The sequence below is a fragment of the Arvicola amphibius genome, chromosome 1 (assembly GCF_903992535.2).
Source record: "Arvicola amphibius chromosome 1, mArvAmp1.2, whole genome shotgun sequence".
NCBI lineage: Eukaryota > Metazoa > Chordata > Mammalia > Rodentia > Cricetidae > Arvicola > Arvicola amphibius.
The window spans coordinates 43998221-44006045 of NC_052047.1; the positions used below are offsets into that span (position 1 = coordinate 43998221).

The 7825-nt window shown below is 41.1% G+C and overlaps 1 pseudogene; it reads left to right on the forward strand.

Moving 5' to 3' along the window:
- Positions 1-4256: 4256 nt before the first annotated feature.
- On the forward strand, positions 4257-4726 carry LOC119807042 (annotated as a pseudogene).
- Positions 4727-7825: the final 3099 nt, after the last annotated feature.

Sequence of the window (7825 nt, forward strand, 5' to 3'; positions counted from 1 at the left end):
TAAAAGCCCAGAGATAGATATTGGGGTTCAAATAGATGATGAGAAAAGCAAAGCAGTCAGACACTGGCTCTTCCCTTTACCTCGGACTAAAATAGATGATCCTGACTACATGAATCTTCAGACTGAGACTGAACTGAAACCCATCTCCTGCATAAATAGTAATATTGCTCCCATTTTATTTATTACAAAAGGTGAGAAGTTAGAAAAGGGTAGCAGATGAGTTGGGGATGAGGAAACTGTGTCTACTCAAGAGAGTAGACTGCTTGCTACTGACCTGACGGCAACATTCATTTTTGGAAGACCTTGGAAAGCTGGAATTCTCGTCATGTCCTGGAGTATCTGGCTGTTTTACTTCACTGCCCAGACTCTGAGGAACCATTAGGTGCTGTTTGGATGTGGCAAAAGGCTGTTTGACATGGAGTCAAGTCAACTCCCTAGAGCTTAAAGCACCTGATCCTTTCCCATCACCACAGCATCATAAAGAAATGACTGGTGATATGCAAGAAATTCATCAGTATGGCTATAGGAACTGGCCTTTTCAGGCTCCCTCTCCTCAGCTGCCCAAGGAACTAACTGGGGGCATCTCCCTGGAAACCTGGGAACCCCTCTAGGGTCAAGTCTCTTGACAACCCTCAGGTAGCTCCTTAAATTAAGATATATGCTTCCCTGCTCCCATATCCACCCTTCCTATATCCCAAGCACCCCATTCCTCCGAGCTCCCCCCGTTCTCCCCTTCACACTTTTCTCTCCCCATCTTCCCTTGGCCCAGTCTTGCCCAACCCTCAAGTTCCCAATTTTGCCTGGCGATCGTGTCTACTTCCAATATCCAGGAGGATTACTATATCTTTTTTTGGGAGTTCACCTTCTTATTATCTTCTCAAGGATCCCAACCTCCACCTGACGATAGATGAAGAAAATGACAGAGCCCCACATTGGAGCACCGGACTGAGCTCCCAAGGTCCTGATGAGGAGCAGAAGGAGAGAGAACATGAGAAAGAAAGTCAGGACCGTGAGGGAACCTCCAGCTGGCGACAGATGGGGAAGGTGACTGAGCCCCACATTGGAGCACTGGACTGAGCTCCCAAGGTCCTGATGAGGAGCAGAAGGAGCGAGAACTTGAGGGAGAAAGTCAGGAACGAGAGGGGTGCGTTCACTCATGGAGACGGTGGGACAGAACTAATGGGAGATCACCAACTCCAGTTGGAATGGGACTGATGGATCATGCGACCAAACCCGTCTCTCTGAATGTGGCCAACAGCGGGGGCTGACTGAGAAGCAAAGGACAATGGCTCTGGGCTCTGATTCTTCTGCATGGACGGGCTCTGTGGGAGCCTTCTCAGCTTGGTCGATCACCTTCCTGGACCTGGGGGGAGTTGGGAGGACCTTGGTCTTAGCATAGAGTGGGGAACCCTGATGGCTCCTTGGCCTTGAGAAGGAGGGAGGGGAGGTATGGGTGGAGGGGGGGGAGGGAAGGGGGAGAAGGAGGGGAGAGAAGGGGGAGGAGGAGGGGAGGGAGGGGGGAGGAGGAGGGAAGGAGATGGAAATTTTTAAATATAAAAAAAAAACCATGAAAAAAAAAAAAAGAAAAGAAATGACTGGTGGTCTTATGTCTCAAGCTCTATGGCCAACAGCTGGTAGTTCTGCAAGAGTTGATTAGGAATGATCAGTGGGTATCCAAAAACATCCCAATTGGATCAAAGGGGTATAAGCGATGACTCAGTTCTCATGAGCGAGGCAGAGAAGTAAGACCAAGGGTCTTCAATTCCTAGCATCCGGAAAGTTTAGAGAGGGCCAGTTTTGAGACCAGCACAGGCTATCCAGTGTATTGTCATGCAAAGGGATAGAACCAATGGATTTCAGCTCGAGAGAGACACAATCACATTGTACCAGGACTTCAAGAGAAGCCAGAAAGCGAGGAGAAGACTGTGCTTTAGAAAGGAAGCCTCACATCTAGTGGAACAGTCATAGGTGGGCAGCATTGCCAGAGACCTAATCGGCAATATTGAATGCTAGGCAAAGCCATCAGTGAATAGGAAAGATTTGCTGCATATGTGAAAAAGCAGATCTGTTAAAGGTGGAGCATGTGTGTAGGGTCCTAGTTGGATGTGGTTATCTTTTGGTGAGCTCTGGCACTGAGCAAATATGCCTTGTCCATCTACTAGGGTCACCGACAGTATGTTTCAAAGGTCCTGTAAAATATCAAGTTATAGAGTGCCAGGATGTGAATTTTTGGTAGGCTTATTGCCATGAGGAGGCAAAACGAGATCCAGTGGCTTTTGATCAAGCGAGGCTAGCAAGAAAGCTGCCTAGTGACCTGTCATTCCAGGGGCAGGGCAAAAGCACCAAAGGTTCCGAGAAACAAGACTGGCACAGGTGGCCAGCCGGTCATCACGTCAAGGGTGAAGGTAAGGGCTCTGAGCCTGAAAAAAATGGTGGTTGTTGGGTACCAGGCCTTAACAAAGCCAAAAGGCAAGAAGCATACTCAAGAGAGTAGACAAGTCCTCACTCATGCAAAATAACCAAAATTGAAACAAGGGTATTGGCTCACCAATCATATTGTGTTAGATGAAATCACCCAGTGATCTGGAGAAATGAGGCTGTGGTATGTGGACAGGATTCCAGGATCCTGGTGTGCTTTAAATTGCCTGTGGGCAGGAGGAAGTGCCAGAAAATCCTTCCTGGGCAGGCAACCAATGTCGTAATTTAGAAAAAAGTGGCTCATGAGAGAAGGATGCCACACTACAGAGCTCAAGTGGAGAGTTTTCTTTTTATTGAGGTAAAGCGTGAGGGGAGAAGCGAGCCTGGCCTCTGGGGACAGGAGTGGCAAAAGAGAAGAGAGAAGAGAGAGACGGTCAGAGACAGAGAGATAAGGAGGGAGGGGGAAGGGTGTCCAGGGCTCTTTTAAAAGGGAAGATAGTGAATGTGCACAGGTGGTGATCTTAGTGGCTGCAGCTGGAGATGCATACCCCCAGGTCAGACTAGTAAAGATGCCTGAATACTAACAGCTTGTCCAATTAGGACAGCACACTGTCAGCAGTCAAGGCAAAGGCGTTTTCTTGCCCAGTGACTTACTTTTGTCACAAAGAAAGTCAACTCTATGTGGAATTTCTTCGATGCCCATTATCTTCTATGAAATAGATTGATTTTGCCAGGAACAGATGTGTCTCTTTGTCATAAAAAAAGAAACCATGTTATTAAAATACCTTAGTAGCCAGATTCTGTTGATTTCTGAAATATTTGAATATTTGTTTGACCTTGAAAACATGCCTAATGTGACTACATAAGTTCAATTGTGTTAGGTAACTAATGTGCATTTCCATACTATCCTAAACAGTTGGTAATAATAACTAGAAATTTGCCCATCATTGTTTATATATACCTTGAACAAGATTAGAAATGTATATACACTGTTTTAATAAAATTAATCTCAAACTTATATCAATATCCAAAATTTGTATATGATATACAAAAGTCCAATCCAATGTAAAAGATTTAAACTAGTAGTTACTTTTGAATAGTTGATTCAATAATCAACCTTTTTATTTTATCATAACTACAATATCCTTTATTTCAAAGTAGATTCAATAATCTACTCTTTTATCCTATCATATCTGTATCTTTTTTTCTTTTCAAAACAATATATATAGAGAACTCAAGAAATTAGACTTCAAAATTATAAATAATCCAATTAAAAATGAAGTACAGAACTAAACAGAGAATTCTCAACAGGAGAATTTCAAATGGCCAAAAGATGCTTAAGGAAATGTTCAAAATCTTTAACCAACTGGGAAATACAAGTCAAAACAACTCTGAGATACCATCTTACACCTGTCATAAAAACTAAATTCAAAATCACCAATGATAGCTTATGCTGGAAAGGATGTGGAGAAAGAGGAACACTCATCCATTATTGGTGAGAATGCAAACTTGCACAACCACTTTGGAAATCATTATGGTAGTTTCTCAGAAAATTGGGAATCATCTTACCTCAGGATCCAGCAATACCACACTTAGGCATATACCCAAAATATGCTCAATCATACTACAAAGGCTTTTTTTGCAACTGTGGTCATAGTAGTATTATTTGTAATAACCAGAACCTGTAAACAACCTATATGTCCATCAACCAAAAATGGATAAAGAAATTGTGCCACATTTACACATTAGTGTACTACTCAACTGTAAAAAAACAATGACGTCTTGAATTTTGCATGCAAATGGATGGAATTGGAAAACACTATCCTCTTTTCATCAAGATGGCACCAAAAGCGAAGAAGGAAGCTCCTGCCTTTCCCAAAGCCGAAGCTACAACAAAGGCCTTGAAAGCCAAGAAGGCAGTACTGAAAGGAGTCCACAGCCACAAAAAGAAGATCCGCACATTGCCCACCTTTCGGCAGCCCAAGACCCTGTGGCTATGAAGGCAGCCTAAATACCCCCAGAAGAGCATGCCCAGGAGCAACAAGCTTGACCACTATACCATTATCGAATTCCCCCTGACCACCGAGTCAGCCATGAAGAAGATAGACAACAACAACACACTTGTGTTCATTAAGTAGACCTCAAGGACAACAAGCACCAGATCAAACAGGCTGTGAAGAAACTCTACGACATCAATGTGGCCAAAGTCAACACCCTCATAATGCCCGATGGAAAGAAGAAGGCGTATATTCAGTTGACTCCTTATTATGATGATCTGGATATTGCCAACAAAATTGGAATCATCTAAACTGAGCCCAGCCGGCTAAAATTCTAAATATACATTTTTCACCAGAAAAAAATAAAAACAACAACAAAAAGAAAAGAAAACATCCCGAGTGAGGTAACCCAGACCCCAAAAGAAGAAAATGATATGTGCTCACTCATAAGTGCATATTAGCTCTAAACAAAGAATATTGAGCCTATAGTTCATGATCCTAGAGAAGCTAAGTAATAAGGTGAACCCTAAGAAAAAACATATATAGATCCACCTGGAATGTTGAAACAGACAAGATTGCCTGACAAAATTGGGAACATGGAGGTGGGGGGAGAAGGGAAGGTGGAATGAGAAGAGGAGGGGAGAAGGAGAGAGGTGAGGAGAATTTGAGGGAATGGGATAGTCAAAATGGAGGAAAGACAAAGATGAGAACAAGAAATGAGATATCTTGATTGAGGGAGCCATTATAAGGTTAGCAAGAAACCTGGCTCTAGGGAAATTCCCAGGAATCCATAAGGATGACCCCAGCTAAGAACCTAAGCAATAGAGTAGAGGGGGACAGATCTTGACTTGCCCTGCAGTCAGAATGATGAATATCTCAAATATCACCATAGAGCCTTCATTTAGCAACTGATGGAAACAGGCAGAGATCCACATTGGATCATTGAACTGACCTCCGAAAGTTGAAGAGTGGGAGGAATGAGAATATGAGCAAAGAGGTCAAGACCATGATGGGTTCACCCACTGAAACAGTCTACCTGAGCTATGGGAGCTCATAAACTCCACTTGGCCTGGGATGGAGCAAGCACAGGACCAAACTAGTCCCTCTCAATGTGGGTGACAGTTGCAGGGCTGGGACAGACTGAGGGGCCACTGGTAGTGGCACCAAGATTTATCTCTGTGGCTTGTACTGGCTTTTTGGAAACCTATTCTCTTTGGATAAATACCTTGTTCAGCCTAGATATAGTATGGAGGGCCTTGGTCCTTCCCCAAAGCAATGTGCCTTACCCTCTTTGAGGACTGGATGGGGGTGTAACAGGAGGGTATGTGGAGGAAATGGGAGGAGGAAAGGAAATGGGAACTTGGATTGGTATATTTAATGAAAAACATATAGTTTGTTTTTGTTTTTAAAAAGTAAAATTTTTTAAAAAATAAAATTTCTTTAGGGGAATGACCAGAATGCCATTAAGATTTGGATCCACATGATGCACATGTGCCTTCTATAATTTCTCTTCCAGAAAAGCCAAATCTCTCTCATCTTCAGCTAAAAGTTATTTTCTGGGACAATTTAAGTTCTTGGTAACATCTGAGATGTTGTTTAAATTAATAAGTTCATCAAGTTTCATACCAATAGTAGGCCATAGTTTGGAATTGCTAGCAATCCTTGAACACCATTAAGAGTTTGTAACAGGTCTCTTCTGATTTGCACCCTTTGGTGTCTAATTTTGTGTAAACCTATATAATTAATAGAATCTCTTCTTTGTATTTTTTCAAGAGTAATTTGTAATTCCCAAAAAGGCAATATTTTCTTTACTTCTTCAAATATTTTTCTAACATATCTACATTTGAATCAATAGTAAAATGTCACCCATTTAATGGTGAACTGCAGATTGAGGAAATTGCTTACATATCATTTCCAATGGCTGTTGTACAAACTATTGGCACAGGGTGAGGCTATTTAACATTCTCTGATGGAGACTCTTCCATTGATATCTTTTAACAGTCTGAGAATTATTATAAGCAGGCACTGTGAAGGCAAATTTTTCTCTGTCTTTTTCTTTTAAACATAAGGTAAAGAAATAATCTTTTAAATCAATAACTATAAGAAGTCATCCTTTAGGTAATAGAGAAGGAAAAGCAATTTGAGACTGTAGAGAGACCATTGGTGGCTTACCTTGTTAACAGCTTTTTGATCTGTTACCATTCCCAATTTTCCAAATTTCATTTTAACAACAAATATAGGAGTATTTCAAAGACTAGCTGAGTTTTCAATATTCTGATCATTTAGTTGCTCTTATTCCAGCTATTCTAAAGTCTACAGTTTCTCTGATATTAAAGACCATTGTGCAAACCACACAGGTTTTTCTGCCAACCATTTTAAAGATAAGGATGTTGGTGCCTATGGAAGATCAGCAGCTGTTGTGGCCTGGTCTTGTACAATCTGAATGTTCAGTGATTGTTCTTTATTTTATGTTGAAATATTTTCCCAGAAACACGTTAATTTATGGTTTGCTTCTAAGACTGGTGGAATGTTAATCTGTGTATGCCTTGGCTAAAACAAATTGTCTCCACAAATTCATTGCTATGTTAATCACATAACTCTATTCTTCTGGCCCAATTCATTCAGCCCATCTCACACTCTGTTTTACCTGAGATAAAGTCCATCACTAAAAGCTGAACATTTACCTCCTGAAGAGGTCAATTTTGATAGCAATATTCTGGTGAAATTATTGTTTACATCTGCACCTGTGCCTTCCAGTCCTTCAATGACAAGGTCATTTATTTATATTTTTAATTTTGGTCTTTGTTCATGTATAGAAGTTTGCCAAAATATTCGACTTTTTCCCCTTCTAAATTTTTGTTTTCTCTCCTACAGCTGTGTGAATTCTTACTATACGCATGAGGTTCTTTAATTGCTCTGGGAAGGAGTTTCCTCTACGATGGAAGGAAATGACTGAACTGGATTTGGCATAGGCGCCTGCGAAAGGCCACTCAAGGAATTTTCTGCTGGAAAAGGATTACCGTGAAAATCCTTTGCTGGTCTTTATTCATTTCTCTAATGCCTACTTTTGCCACACCTGCATAATCTAGAAGGGAAGGGTGTTCTCAATGCATTATACTTAGAAAAAACATTTTTTTCTAGGAATGCCCTGTTTACAATCCCTTTTAAGATGACTTCATTTGCCACAATTGAAACACTTGACATTTTGATTCTTCTTCACACCTAGGGATACTTCTTTTTGAAGTATCATTATGATCATGGGATTCAATATTTATTGGCTCTCAGATTTAATTCTACAAGGATGCTATTCTTGCTTTTAATGGCCTAATTAGCCTTTTGCATTGAAAATTAGCATTTTCAAAAGCCAGAGATTCAATCATTATTGTCTAGTTTCTGAATTAGGTATCATT